The sequence below is a fragment of the Populus trichocarpa genome, chromosome 17 (genome assembly GCF_000002775.5).
Source record: "Populus trichocarpa isolate Nisqually-1 chromosome 17, P.trichocarpa_v4.1, whole genome shotgun sequence".
Taxonomy (NCBI): Eukaryota; Viridiplantae; Streptophyta; class Magnoliopsida; order Malpighiales; family Salicaceae; genus Populus; species Populus trichocarpa.
Genome location: NC_037301.2, coordinates 7165639 through 7181302, shown reverse-complemented (window position 1 = coordinate 7181302; position 15664 = coordinate 7165639). Strand labels below are relative to the sequence as shown.

At 32.7% G+C, this 15664-nt stretch overlaps 1 pseudogene; it reads right to left on the bottom strand.

Moving 5' to 3' along the window:
- The window catches only part of LOC127903952 (uncharacterized), a 28882-nt pseudogene extending 13865 nt beyond the window's left edge, over nucleotides 1–15017 (bottom strand).
- Between the last annotated feature and the right edge of the window lie 647 nt (nucleotides 15018–15664).

The window sequence follows — 15664 nt, the reverse complement described above, 5'->3', positions numbered from 1 at the left end:
TCATTTTAAGTCATTATCTTTGTTTGGCACAACTAGGCCTTTCTTTGGTTTAGACCTATCCCACATGTCCATAAAAATATATGTCAGGTCAGTCACATAGTTTGTTTAGGGCAAATCCTCATATAACTGTTAAGAACCTCAAATCTTAGCAAACTCAACTACATCACAATTATGTTTGTTAAATCTAAAGTATGAAGGACCAACTTTGAGTTCTTTAATGATTAGTTGAAACTAGACAGGTTGCTCGCGCTCCATTGCAAGCCGGCCCAAATGTTTTTCACTTTAAAAAAAATGCTAAGGAGACGCAAGTGTTTCAAAAAGAAAATGAGATCCAAGTCATTGACTTGATTGAGCTTAATAAGACTGTATGATTTCGATAACATGAAATAAAAAATTGCAATGACCAAAAAAATAAACCAACAAAAAAAATTGACAATGAAAAAAAAGAAAAAAATTAATCAGAGCCCAACCAAGTTAGCATTCCAAATTTGCGACCTGGTTGTGATACTAAGGCAACCCTGTCGAAAGCAAATTGAATAAAACAACAAAGCTTAATCATCAAACAATCCAACATTGAAATGAGTATTTGAATAAAGCAAAGTGAAAAAAGATCTAAGTCAACTTGGGTTAACTCTTAACCTTGCAACCATGAGCATAGGATTGGGATAACCTTGTAGACAAGAAAGCAAAAACAAAAGCGTAAAGACCATTTCCCTATAAATCAAACATTGAAGGATAAGATTGAAATTTTGTTTTGAAAAGAATCTAAATAAGTGAAGTCATCTTGTATTAATATTTGAAGCCCACGACCCTTGTCATGAGTTCGTGACTAACACCATAAAAGACAAACCCTAAAAAGTAATGAAGTAAAATTCACAATAAAAAAAAATAATGAGTGATGAAAATGGGAGAAAAAGGCAATAAAAAAAGGATCTAAAACAAAACAAATAGCAATTAAAAAAATGGGGACAAATCCAACATAAAAATAAATCAAAATAAAAAATAAAGGATGAAATTGAAAACACAATTCAATTAGAAAAAGGATAAAAAAGAAATAAATAGCACTTAAAATAATTAGGACTAAAATTGGTATAAAAACAAAATGAAATCAAATGATGAGGGACTAAATTGAAGAAACAAAGTTATCCAAACAAAAGATAAAAAGAAATCAAATACCAATCAAAAGAATAAGGACCAAATTGGAGATGAATTTTTTTAAAATAATACATATAAATAGCAATTAAAAAGAATAAGGACCAAAATTGATACAAAAATCAAATAAAACCAAATGATGAGGAACTAAATTGAATAAATTAATTAATCTAAAAAAGATTTTAAAAAAAGAAACCAAACATGAATTAAAAGAATAAGGACTCAGTTGGATATAGAAAACAAATTAAAAGCCACATTTGTATTTTACCATGGAGAAGAGAAAGAAAAAGGGGGAGGAGAAAAAAGTCAACCAGAGCCACTTTGTACGTTCACCATCGACACACACTCATCCATCGTGAAGATCTCAGCGAACCGCTCCCATTGCCACGACTAATGGGTGTGTTTGTCCACCAAAGGAGCCTATATGTGCCACTCAAAAGGTGAGGGCACACCATCAACTTTTCTCTTTTTATTTTTTATAATTTATAAAAAAAACCATATTACCCCTCACCCAATCTATTGTAAACAAAAAAAACCAATACAAAAATACCAAAAAACCTTTTAATGCAAGTTATGTATTTTTTGCATGCAAGAGAACTTTAGTAATTGTACTACATATTTGAAATGAAAAAAACCAAAAATACCATTGACCAAAAGTTAAGAAAATCTAACCTTTTAACAATACACTATGCGAATACAAAGTAAAAATACTATTCTACCCCAACCAAGCTTGCAATGACAAATTGATCTCGTGAAAAAGATGATCCCTCCCCAGAAAGCAAGTTATCTGGTTTTCACTATGGAGGGTAATAAGGTCATTTTATTGTATAAATCCATAGTGAAATGTGAGACCCTCCATAATGAGACATTGAGCTCTTTTCATTTTGTTAAGGCGTGCAACTTGTGTTTAGTATAATTCACTATAAACACCAAAGAAATCAGGAAACTAATAATCACATATAAAGAAAAGCACTCTGAGGTTTTTTTTTTTTTTTTTAAGGATAACTAAGCTAATCTCACCATCTTGTTTCTTTGTCATTATAGTTGTTCCAACAAAATTCCTTCAACCAACTACAATTTTTTCTCTCTTTTTTTTTTGTCAAAATAATGCCATGGTTGGGTCAAACATAATTAGATTTAAATCCCAGTACACATATAGAAACCTATGTTTTAGGAGTTAAAATGGTTTGATTCTACAAAAGATTGAATTGCTTCAAACAAAATGAAAAAAAAAAAAGTAATGTTAATCCTCAACTTAACAATAAGAAATCATTTGAGAATTTAGAGGGAGAAGTAGAACAAAAACGGAGAATTGAAATTACAACAACAAAATTCATAAGTTCTTATTTCTTGAATTTCAAGTTTCCCTTACAATCTATTTTATAAAATGAATTTACCTCCAAATATAACTACTAACTACCTACTATTATTAACTAACTTCTAGTTACTAACTACTTCCTAACCAATTAATTCACATGGTCAAATCAATTTGTTAGCTAATTGTTTATTAAAGAGCTTGAACTACATTCTTCATCCTTTATTTCACATATTTAATTTAGCAACCCTCATTGTTTCAGTCCTCATGCTTAATCTGCATCTTCATTCTTCTGCTTAATAGCATTTTTAATCTTGTATTGTAACAATATCCTTTCTTTAATTGTTTTTTTTTAACAATTATATTAGTGGTTTGCTAATGATGTCAAAGCCTTTAATAAATTTTCTATAATAGCTTACTAATCCTCTTTAACAATATATGGAATAGGTCAGTTCTTCATAAGAGAAAATATGTCTTAGATACTCCACATTTTCCTCACAAAATGAACACTTAGACTATTTTACAAATAATTTATTATTCTTTAATGTTTCCAAGATAGTTCTAAGGTGATTGAAGTGTAGTTTCATTGTAGAACCATATATCAAGATATCATTAAAAAAGACTAACACAAATCTTTACAAATAAGGTTTCAACACAATGCTTATTAAAGTTTGAAACGTAGTTGGGGTATTAGTCAAGCCAAAAGGCATTATCTTGAATTTATAATACCTATAGTGAGTTTTGAGGGTAATTTTCTCCATATCTTTTTCACACATCCTCACTTGGTAATATCCTAAACTTAAGTCCAACTTTTAAAAGAACTTAGATCCATTTAGCTCATCCATTAATTCATTTATAGAGGATTTGGAAACTTTTTCTTGATAGTGAAGTTGTTCAACTATTTATAATCAACACAAAATATCCATATGTTATCCTTTTTTTAACCATAAGAACGGGAAATATAAAAAGGCTACAACTATATTGAATGATCATATTTGACAATATTTCCTTCACTAACTTTTCAATTTCTTCTTTATGAATAAAATAGCTTCTATAAAGCCTAATGTTAATTGACTTTGTTTTTGGAACAATAAGAACTTTATGATCTAGCCTCCTAACGAGTGATAGCCTCCTAACGGGTGATAAATGCTTTGGTTCAATAAATACAAACTGAAATTACATCATTAATGCTTCAACTTCTTCATTATTAATCTTATTGCTTGATTCCTCTATGACTGTCAAGGAAAATAATTACACAAAAAAACCAAATATAGATTTCTTCATGTTTTTATGGAACTTGGTTGCAATAATCATCTGTAATTTTTCTTCTTCCATTATTCCCTTCAACTTTATTGTCCTCTCATCTTTCTTAAATGAAATCTTTATATTAATGAAGTCAAATAGGACATGAGAATACCTTCTTAACCAATTACTCCCAAAACGACGTAACACTTCCTAATTTTGATGACCTCATATAAACCTAAAACTGGTACCCTTGCATAAACCATGTGAGCTTTAAGTAATAAGCATTACACTTCATTACTATATCATTAGTTATTGTTATAGCCAATGTAGTAGGGTTTTTTTACACCTGTCTTGATTTTTTTAATAACTAGTTCATTAATGAAGTTGTGAGCACTTTAACAGTCAATTAAGATCACTGAATCCCTTCCATAATAACTTCCCTTGATCTCGATAGTATTATGAGTATAACTTTCTGCCAATGCATTCAAAGATAAGTCACATTCCTTAATACCTTCCTCTTCAATATTTATTCCATTATTGCCTCATTCTTTAGCTTCCACAAATTCTTTTTCATCTCCATCATTTCCTTTAATCATACGTATACCTTTTTGGTTGCATTGGTGACCAAAACTGTATTTCTCACCACGCCTATAACATTTCTCTAATTGTCTTTTATGTTCATGGAATGATTTATAAGGTTTTATTTGGTGGCATTTTTGTAACTTCATTGCTTGGTGGACATTTAGGATTTTCTTTTTGATATTTCTTTTCAATCCCTAAAATTCATTTACATTGTCTTTTTTTGCCACAATAATTCTAAATTAAAAATACTATTTAAGAAATGCACATCTTTCTTTTATCTCAAAAACCCTATAACTTCTCTATAATATCTATTCCTTTTCTTCAATAAAAGCTTTGATTTTTTGGCTCAAGAAATTGCTTGAGATGTGAGAAAGCAAGAATGTTAAAAGCTTCCACATCAAAATGACTTTGTTAGGCTAAATTATAGCTTCCTGGCTACAAGGATAACTTTATTGAGCTTCACATGTTTTCTAATATGGAACAAATATAAATAGCATGTAACCTGGAAGTGGAAACTAGAAACAATATGGCTAGAATGGAGAAAATACAAGGAAAAATGTATTTAATTTCTCCAATCAACAAGGAAGACTAACAATTATTATCCAAGCTAGGAATTGATACAAAACATAACCCCAATAACATGGGAAGAACAATCATGAATTACAGTTTATTTATATAATTTTGAAAACATATCATCTGCAACCAACAACTTTGCACTTATGCATAAAACAACGCCTCATTTTAAATATATTTAATAGATTGCCAATAAGTTTTTGATTTGGGATTGACTTTATAATTGTTTCAAGGGTAATTACTAGATGTGTAACAATTATATTCCCATATCTTATTTTTTTATTTTAGTTTTCCAACATAATTGACAAGTCGTTCCTCGTAATGCTTATCATAATTTGAAATTATTCATTCAGAATGTGCACCATGTAATTTTTGCAAGCTATTAGTGTTACTAGGTATATAACTATCTGTTTCTTCATCAATATAATCATATGTTCCCAATGCTTTCTATGTCATGGATAGTAATGTTATATGTTGTCTTTATCACACCATACATCATGATTTATCATAAAATAATTTACGGATTCTATTTTCATATTAATAAAAAAAGAAACTTTTTTCTAAAAAAACAAAATAATTTCTCAATTAAAGGTAAAATAATCAAGATTGTTAATTTAATTCAATAACACATATATTCCAAATAGCATTTCTTCAATTTAATTATATGGTTTAGTATTTTATTTCAAACATAAAAATTATAATAGGTTACCAATTAAATTCAAGTCACATCTATAATTGAACTCAATCTGTGTGTGATTTGTTCCAAATGCTTGGTTGAACATTGAAGCCAAGCCCTAACCTTTCTTTTCTTTTTCTTTATTTTCTTTTCTTGCTTCTACTTCTTCCCCAAATTAAGCTCAACAAAACAATTATTACCTAGATAATAAACTTCACCCCTCTCTTGTTGTTTTTCTCCGTTTCTACAAGCAAAATTGACTTAACAAGCAAAAGGTTTTCTTGAATCCAATTGTTGACCTTATTTGTATTATCAACTCAATTCACACCTAACCTTTAAGGGAAAGCCTTATTTTTAAGGATATCAGTAAAAATATGGGCAACATTGAAAAACACAATGGGCTTTTAATTCTCTTTTAGGTGATTATGCGAACCTCATGATCACATGGTCATATAATCCACACACAAATGATACAACTCCCGAAAAGCCAAGAAATTAGGTTTAGAAGTATGACACAGAGATTATCTTGAACCTAAGCATTAACGTTATTGGAATCTGAAACCCCCATCCAACAAATAGCAATTTACGAATGAGAAGTATATGATGATGCCACAAAGATAATTGTTCTTTGCTAAGTCAAATTTGTTTTTTGTCGCAAAGAAAATATGTTGCATAACATACAACACAAGTTTATTTCATAAATTCTTGGCTGCTGAAAATTTTAGCTTACAAAACTTTGTATAATAATTCAACTAATAACCCTAATGGACCAAAAACTTGTTAGCTAATATTTACCTATTTACAATAAACCCAAAGTATGTTAACTAAGCCTAAACATGAAGAAAATAATAAAAATAACAAATTTGACACTTAAATTAAAGTTGTTGAATCTAATTAAAAAACAAAATCTAAGATAGATAAATTTTCTAGTTTAAATAATATTATGAATGAAATCTTCATCCTAGAAACACTAGAAAATTCTCAAAACAAGATGCCACATCCTTATAGGAAAAAGGATCATTGCCAAATACAAAGTCCACAAGTCAAAAGGAAGTAAATAACAAAATTTATACAACTTGTTCTGACCTATATCGCAAGGCTTTTCTGACCTCCGATTGATTTTAAATTATTCCCCAATATAAAACAATATGTTTAAAAACTCATGTGAAAATTTCATATCGATCCAATAGTCGAGTTGAAAGTTATGCTTGATAACATAAAACTGGACAATAAAAAATTTTACACTACAATCTGAATCTGACCTTGTTCGGATCGTATCACGTGACATCCCTGATTAGTACTTAAAAGTGCATTCTCATTAAGGCTTTATATCATCATATTGCACTAAATTATCATTAAATTCCCTAACTAAAGCATGTTTTATAATAACAAGTCTGATAATATAATATATCTTTAATTTATGGTAAATGCTTATTTTGAATGCAGGTATATCTCACAATTCAAAGGATTGATTGATGTGATTAACTATTAAAATTAAGAAGACAAAGAAAGGGCTAAGAGAAGAGATGTTGGTTCAAACTGGAACACCATTCGATTATTGGATCATAACTGGAGTTGTAGACCTTTGATTTAGGTCTGCTTTATATGTATGGAAAGCTAAGACATAGACCTAAAACTTTCATGAGGAGTCCAAGACTCAATTCTGCCGTTTTCAAGTTCAAATCTTAGCAACAACAGAGAAGTCAGAATCTGTCCTGCAACTCAGACACTGTTCGGTTTTTAGCTCATATCTTGAGTTCTAGAAGTCCAAATGAGCTTTGGTCTTTTTTATCGCAAAGCTGAGACAATTTCCCACAACTTTTATGGGTAAGATAGGCTCTAATTCTGATGTTAGCAATGACGTTTTGGCCAGCCAATAATATCAATAACCAGCAGCCAACAATGTCAAAAACCAGCCACCAAATCAATGGTTGGCCACCAACTATTTTCTTAGTCAACCAATCAATAGTTCTGAATTTTAGCCTATAAAAGAAGGCATTTTCCCTGTATTTAGTCATCTTGGTTTTTAGATCAATATCATGTTCTTGCTTTCTTTCTTTATATTTTTGTAATGCTTAAGTTTTGCTTTAATTAATCTCTTGTTTATGTTTTTCATCATAACTATGTTCTTATCTAGTTTATTTATGTTCTTCTTCTTCATTATGTTTAGCTAAGTTTATTATGTCAAGGTGAAAAGGTTTCTCTAATGGTGTTAGAATATGTATAATATAAACTCAACATGGACTTCAATGTTTATACCTAAGAAAGTTTGCTATTAACATGTCTTATCTTTTTAACTTACTAATTATTAATACCTTGCTTGTTAAATGACTATCTAGATTTATGTTGTATAACACTTGGTACATCAAATGCTTGATACATAGTCTTCGCCCGACATCGTTATTATGATAGGAACTTGATTTGTTTTTAACATAAGCTAGCAACATGAATGCCTGATGATATTTATAAGTATGGTGTTACTTAGATAAGATGATTAATATGACCATGTTAATACTTTATAATGAGCCATTAACGATAAATCATCCTATTAGAACCTTCTTTGTATTAGAAAATCCATACTTGCATTTAAGAGAATTTGAAGAAGTTTGTAACACCTATAATGACTTAAATTGTAGCATGAACACCATCAGATTAAAGCTTTTTCCTTTTTCATTAAAAGATAAAGCTAAAACATGGCTACAAAATATTAGGTCAGCATCCATTCGTGCTTGGGATGAAATGCAACAACAGTTTTTAAAGAAATTTTTCCCTTCTCATAGAACAAACTCTTTCAAAAGACAAATCACCACTTTCACTAAAAAACCAGGAGAAACATTTTACAAGTGTTAGGATAGATATAAAGACTTGCTTAATAGTTGTCCTTATCATGGTTTTGAAACATGGAGATTGGTTTCATAATTTTATGAAGGGTTAACACCTAAAGATAGGCAAATGGTGGAATTGATGTGCAATGGAACTTTTGAAGATAAAGACCCTGATGAAGCAATGGAGTACCTAGACTTGCTAGCTGAAAATGCTCAAAATTGGGACACCACAGGTACTTGTGAGGCACCAGGTAAAACTCAACATCATACATCTAGTGGAGGTATATACAACCTTAGGGAAAATCATGACCTCCAAGCCAAATTTACATCTTTAGCTAGAAAAGTTGAGGCACTAGAATTAAAAAAGAGTGGTCAATTAAAATTTGTTCAAGAAATTGTGTGTCAAATTTGTGAAACTAATGAACACTCAACCAATGATTGTCCAACTTTGCCTTCTTTTAAGGAATGTCTCCATGAACAAGCCAATGCTTTAAATAGTTTCCAAAGTTCAAGTCATAACCCATACTCGCAAACATACAACCCTGGTTGGAGAAATCACCCAAATTTCAGGTGGAAGAGTGGAAACAATAATGCACAAACTTCACAGCCACCATTTCAAGCACACCATAATTTTCAAAATTCTAATGGATATGCACCTCCTTATGTTCCCCCTCCTAGAAGAAATCTTGAGGAAACACTGCATGCATTCATTGAAAAGCAAGAGACAATCAACACTCAACTTGCTCAAACCATGATAGATTTTAAAGATACTCTTGCAAAATTCACATCTGCTCTCAGTTTTCAGGAGAAAGGTAAGTTTCCATCTCAACCACAGCAAAATCCTAAAGGACAATTCAATTAAAATGCAAGCAGCTCTGGAAGTCAATATATGGATAAAGTACAATCAGTCATTACTCTCCACAGTGGTAAGGTTATTGAAAAACCAATTCTTGAACCTTGTGAGAAAGATGATGAGTCAATCTCTGAGGGCAAGGAAGGGGTTAAACCTGAACATTGCAAAGAAAAGACTGATTCCCCACCAGTACTTCCATTTTCTCATGCCATGACCAAACAAAGGGAAGTCAATCACGATTCTGAAATCTTTGAAACTTTCAAACAGGATGGAATCGAGGATGAAAAAGGCACCGAAAATGTTGTCACGGATCATTTGTCAAAATTGACAATAGATTCGACATCTGACATCACACCAATTGATGATTGCTTTCCTGATGAATCTTCACTTTCTATTGTTTTGATACCTTGGTTTGCTAATATTGACAATTTTCTTGCTTCAGGATTTTTGCCAGCTCATTTGAATACCCAAGACAAAAGAAAGTTTTTGAGCGATGTGAAGAACTTTTATTGGGATGACCCTTACTTATTCAAATATTGTCCTGATCAAATATTTCAAAGATGCATTCCCAACAATGAGGTAAGTAGTGTCATTAAATTTTATCACTCTGAGGCATGTGGGGGTCATTTCCCGTCAAAAACAACAACTGCAAAAATCTTACAAAGTGGATTTTATTAGCCCACCATGTTCAAGGACACATATGCATTCTGCAAAACCTGTGAAAATTGTCAAAAGGTGGGATTTATTTGAAAACATAGAGAGTCTTTAGATAATCTTCTATTGACTCTTAAGTCTCATCATAGTGGAGATGTGCATCATGCAATTCATGATTTATGGCCTCATTCTCATAAAGAACATGATCGACATAGTCTTGGGAATCTGACTAAAAAAGACCCTGTTTGCCAGTTTTTAAGAAAACTGGATGGGAAGCCTATCCCCGACCCATAGAGGGCGTTTAAGCCGTTCTTGGACGTAAAACCAAGGGAAGATGTGAGCCACAATCACAACTATGATTTAAGCCTTAGCTTGTAAAAATTTATGTATTCTAGTTTTATTAATAGCATAATATTTGTGTTTTGTTCTTTCTTATATTTGTTTAAGTGTGTTTCAGGTTTGTCAGTGTTCGTTGTTTCAGGTAATGTCTTCTATACTCTATCTTTCTATCTTAGGACATTGATGACAATGTCTCGTTTTGGTTGGGGGGAGAGGATAGTAGTTGACAAAAAAAAATTATTAACTAACTGTGTTTTCTATTATTAAAACCATTTGCAAAACTGTTGTTACTAGGATGGCAGAGTAAACGGGGAACTTTAGTGACTCTTGAGACGCATCTTAGTAAACATTCTTAACAAGGTCTATCAGAATACTTCTTGAAATATTCAGGTTTACAAACTCTCGCATTTACATCACTTGATTGTGCTGATATACTCATTTAACAAGTATTCATAAACCTTCATTTTCAGACACATACTTTAACATATGATTGTGGGTTGCACATTGGATTATTACATTATTCATGTTCTTTTGTTAAATGTAACAACTAAGGGAAAGGGATAGTATATAATATGCAAAAAAAAAAAACAAAAAAAATAATAATAACAAATTGAATAAATAAAAAAGTAGATAAGTTTGATTTCGTAGCCTCCTTGACTTAAGCAATTAAACCCGAAGGGGTGTTTTAACACCTAGTACCCTAAAGTCAACTGACTTGGGAGCTATTGGCCTAGTGCTTGTTACATGGGTTGAGGAGAAAAGCTTAAGGGAATCAAACATTGCATTATCTACGTATCAGTATCTGCAACCCGAGTTACTAAGCTTGTAAGGGTGTCTCAACACCTGATGCCCTAAGACCAACTGGTCTGGGAGTCATTAGCTAAAACCTCGTTACATGGGTTCAAGATACATTGTGTTATAAATTCTTGCTTTTAAAAAAAAATAATCCCAACCCAAGGAAGTTAACCTTAAACATTGGAACAAAAATTTTGTTTTCTTCCATGAAAAGCTCCATAGCTATGTTTTGATTTATTGAGCACAAAAGGAAGGTCTATTAATATCTTGTTTAAGAAGTATGAAGCAGATATATAAATTTAATGAGAGTTTGTTTATTAGGATAGGTTAATGGAAGTTAACTGATGAATACCTTGCTTTGTGGAACTTGCAAATTGTTTTTATATTTTAACGCTTTGATTACTATGGACTAGTAATAAGCTGGTTGGGGGATGTGATTAGTACTCAAAAGTGCATTCTCATTAAGGTTTTATATCATTATATTGCACTAAAGTATCATTAAATTCCCTAACTAAAGCATGTTTTATAATAACAAGTCTGATAATATAATATATCTTTACTTTATGGTAAATGCTTATTTTGAATGCAAGTATATCTCACAATTCAAAGGATTGATTAATGTGATTAACTATTAAAATTAAGAAGACAAAGAAAGGGCTAAGAGAAGAGATGTTGGTTCAAACTGGAACACCATTCGATTATTGGATCATAACTGGAGTTGTAGACCTTGGATTTAGGTCTGCTTTATATGTATGGAAAGCTAAGACATAGACCTAAAACTTTCATGCGGAGTCTAAGACTCAATTCTGCCGTTTTCAAGTTCAAATCTTAGCAACAACGGAGAAGTCCGAATCTGTCATGCAGCTCAGACACTGTTCGGTTTTTAGCTCATATCTTGAGTTCTAGAAGTCCAAATGAGCTCTGGTCTTTTTTGTTGGAAAGCTGAGACAATTTCCCACAACTTTCATGGGTAAGATGGGCTCTAATTCTGATGTTAGCAATGACGTTTTGGCCAGCCAACAATATCAAAAACCAGCCACTAAATCAATGGTTGGCCACCAACTATTTTCTTAGTCAACCAATCAATAGTTCTGAATTTTAGCCTATAAAAGGAGGCATTTTCCATGTATTTAGTCATCTTGGTTTTTAGATCAAATTCATGTTCTTGCTTTCTTTCTTTATATGTTTGTAATGCTTAAGTTTTGCTTTCATTAATCTCTTGTTTATGCTTTTCATCATAACTATGTTCTTATCTAGTTTATTTATGTTCTTCTTCTTTATTATGTTTAGCTAAGTTTATTATGTCAATGTGAAAAGATTTCTCTAATGGTGTTAGAATATGTATAATATAAACTCAACATGGACTTCTGATGCAAACCTCGTGATCACATGGTCACGCAACCCACATGCAAAGACACCAATTTCTGGAAAGCCAAGTAAATCAGGTTTGACAGGAGTGTGATACAAAGATAACTTGTACCTAGGCACCAGCACTATTGGAAACGAAGGCCCCCACCCAATGAATATTGATTCGCGAACGAGAAGTATAAGGATGACGCCCCGAAGACAGTTGTTCTTCGATAAGTCGTTTTCAGTCCTTTAGAGAACCAAGGAAGGGAGATTATCCCACCAACACACAATAAGTGCAGCAAAAAAGTTCATTGATCTGAAAATTGTGTGACCTTACATGTTTGGTTATGCTTTTATTTATACTGACTCTAGACTTAAAAGAAACCTTAATGGACCCCCCTTAGGTAGACTTATATGAAGCCCACTAACAATTAACTCAAATAAGTAACAATAACCCAAAAACTAAGAAGAAAATAATAAAAATTCAAAAATTAGCATCCTAAATATACTAGAATCAGATTTGTCACCCTTAAGAACTCTTAAATAAACTAGGAAAAATCTGATTTGGAAAATTTGTGTTGCTGCCCCCTTGATGTCCTTGATTAACTTGGATTTCCTTGTTTAACTTGGACAAATAAGAAAACAAATTTCCTCCTTTGTTGCTGATTTAATTACTTTCCTTCCTAAGTTAGGAAAAGCATTAAATAGTCCTCCCCTCTTTAGGAATAAGATATGGCCAACTTCCTTACTTGATTAGGAGAATAAATTGCTGACTTTTTATCCTTGTAGCATTAGGAAAAATAACAAGCCTAACAAGGCTGGTATTGGGCCGGACACATCAACCCCTTGTTCCACACGAATTGGGCTCTTCTTGGACCTGAACTAGATGAATTAAAGGTTGTCCTTTATGCTCCTTAAATGTCCCAAGCCTTTCTAGGTCCATTTTGCTCCATATGTTCTGAACAAGCTCATTCAATGCTTCTTTAAGCTTATTTGCCCTAGCTCTTGTGATTGGCCCAATTGGCACCTCCAATGGGTCGTTGGCATGATTATGCTTGGTGTTGGGCTTATTCGTATCATCCCCTCTCTCTTCAAAAGGATTCGACCTTGAATCATCACCTACATCAAACAGAGTAAGATCAGAAACATTAAAGGTAGCACTAACACCATACTCACCTGGCAAATCAACTTTATAAGCATTGTCATTGATCCTTTCAAGGATCTGAAATGACCCATCTCCTCGTGGTTGTAGCTTTGATTTCCTATGGACCGGAAATCTCTCCTTGCGCATATGCACCCAAACCCAATCGACGGGCTGAAAGACAACATGTTTGCGCCCCTTATTGGCTTTGGTCGCATACACACGATTCCTCTTTTCAATCTGTTGCACCACACTCTCATGAAGTGTTTTCACCACCTGTGCTTTACGATTACCATCCAAACTAACCCTTTCATCAATTGGCAAAGGAATCAAATCCATTAGAGTTAAAGGGTTAAATCCATACACAATTTCAAATGGTGAAAATTCAGTAGTAGAGTGCACACTACGATTATATGCAAACTCTATAAATGGCAAACAATCTTCCCAATTCTTTAAGTTCTTTTGAATGACAGCACGCAGAAGTTCTGTTAAGGTCCTATTAACTACTTCGGTTTGTCCATTTGTTTGGGGGTGACAAGTAGTTGAAAACAATAGTTTAGTACCCAATTTGCCCCGTAACACCTTTCAAAAATAGCTAAGGAACTTAACATCTCTATCAAAAACAATGCTCTTAGGGACCCCATGAAGCCGTACTATCTCCCTAAAGAACAAATCAGCAATGTTAGTTGCATCATCAGTTTTATGACATGGAATGAAGTGTGTCATCTTTGAAAACCTATCAACAACTACAAAGATGGAATCCCTACCCCGTTTTGACCTAGGTAAACCTAAGACGAAGTCCATCAAAATGTCTACCCATGGTTCTTTCGGTACAGGCAAAGGGGTATACAAGCCATGTGGTTGAGTCCTAGACTTTGCTTTCCTACAAGTTATGCATTTATCACATATGCGTTGCACATCTTTTTTCATTTTAGGCCAATAAAAATGCTCATGCAACACATCCAAAGTCTTAACAACACCAAAATGCCCCTATCAACCCGCCTCCATGTGCTTCACGTACAAGCAATTCACGCATAGAACTTAATGGAACACGTAAACGACTCTCTTTAAACAAATATCCATCAAGTCTATAAAACTTTCCAAAAGCCGAAGTTTTGCAAGTATTGTAAACATTAGCAAAATCACTATCATCCTTGTACAATTCTTTTATGTGTTCAAATCCTAGAAATCCAGCATCCAAAGTAGATAAAAGAACATACCTGCGCGAAAGTGCATCAGCTACAATGTTTTCTTTCCCTTACTTATACTTGATCACATACGGAAAGGCTTCAATAAATTCAACCCATTTGGCATGTCTCCTACTCAACTTACAGCCCTTTCAAGTGCTTCAATAATTCATGATCAGAATGTATCACAAACTCCTTGGGCCACAGGTAATGTTGCCACGTCTCTAAAGTTCTTACCAAGGCATAGAGCTCCTTGTCATATGTAGGGTAATTCAAGGTTGCCCCATTAAGTTTTTCGCTGAAATACGCAATGGGCCTCCTATCCTGCATTAACACAACTCCTATACCAATACCTGATGCATCATCACATTCAACTTTAAAAGCTCTCGTAAAGTCTGGCAAAGCTAAAACAGGCGTCGAACAAAGTTTATCTTTCAACAAATTAAAAGCCTCATCCCGTTCATCATTCCATTTGAATCCAACAGACTTTTTCACAATTTCAGTTAAAGGTGCAGCAATAATAGTAAAATCCTTCACAAACCTTCTATAAAAACTAGTAAGTCCATGAAAACTCCTTACCTCACTTATCAATTTTGGTGTAGGCCAATCCCGGATGGCCTTAACTTTCTCCTCGTCCATCTCGATACCCTGCGTAGTTATGACATAGCCAAGAAACAAAAAATTTTCCATGCAAAAGGTACACTTCTTAAGATTAGCATATAATTGCTCACTACGCAACACACTAAGTACATTACGCAAATGATCAAGATGCTCATTTAAGTTCTTGCTATAGATCAAAATGTTATCAAAATACACAACAACAAACTTACCTATAAATGTACGCAATACATGATTCATTAAACGCACAAACGTGCTAGGGGCATTTGTAAGTCCAAACAGCATGACTAACCATTCATACAAATCATGCTTAGTCTTAGATGCAGTTTTACACTTATCACCCTCTTTCATCCTAATTT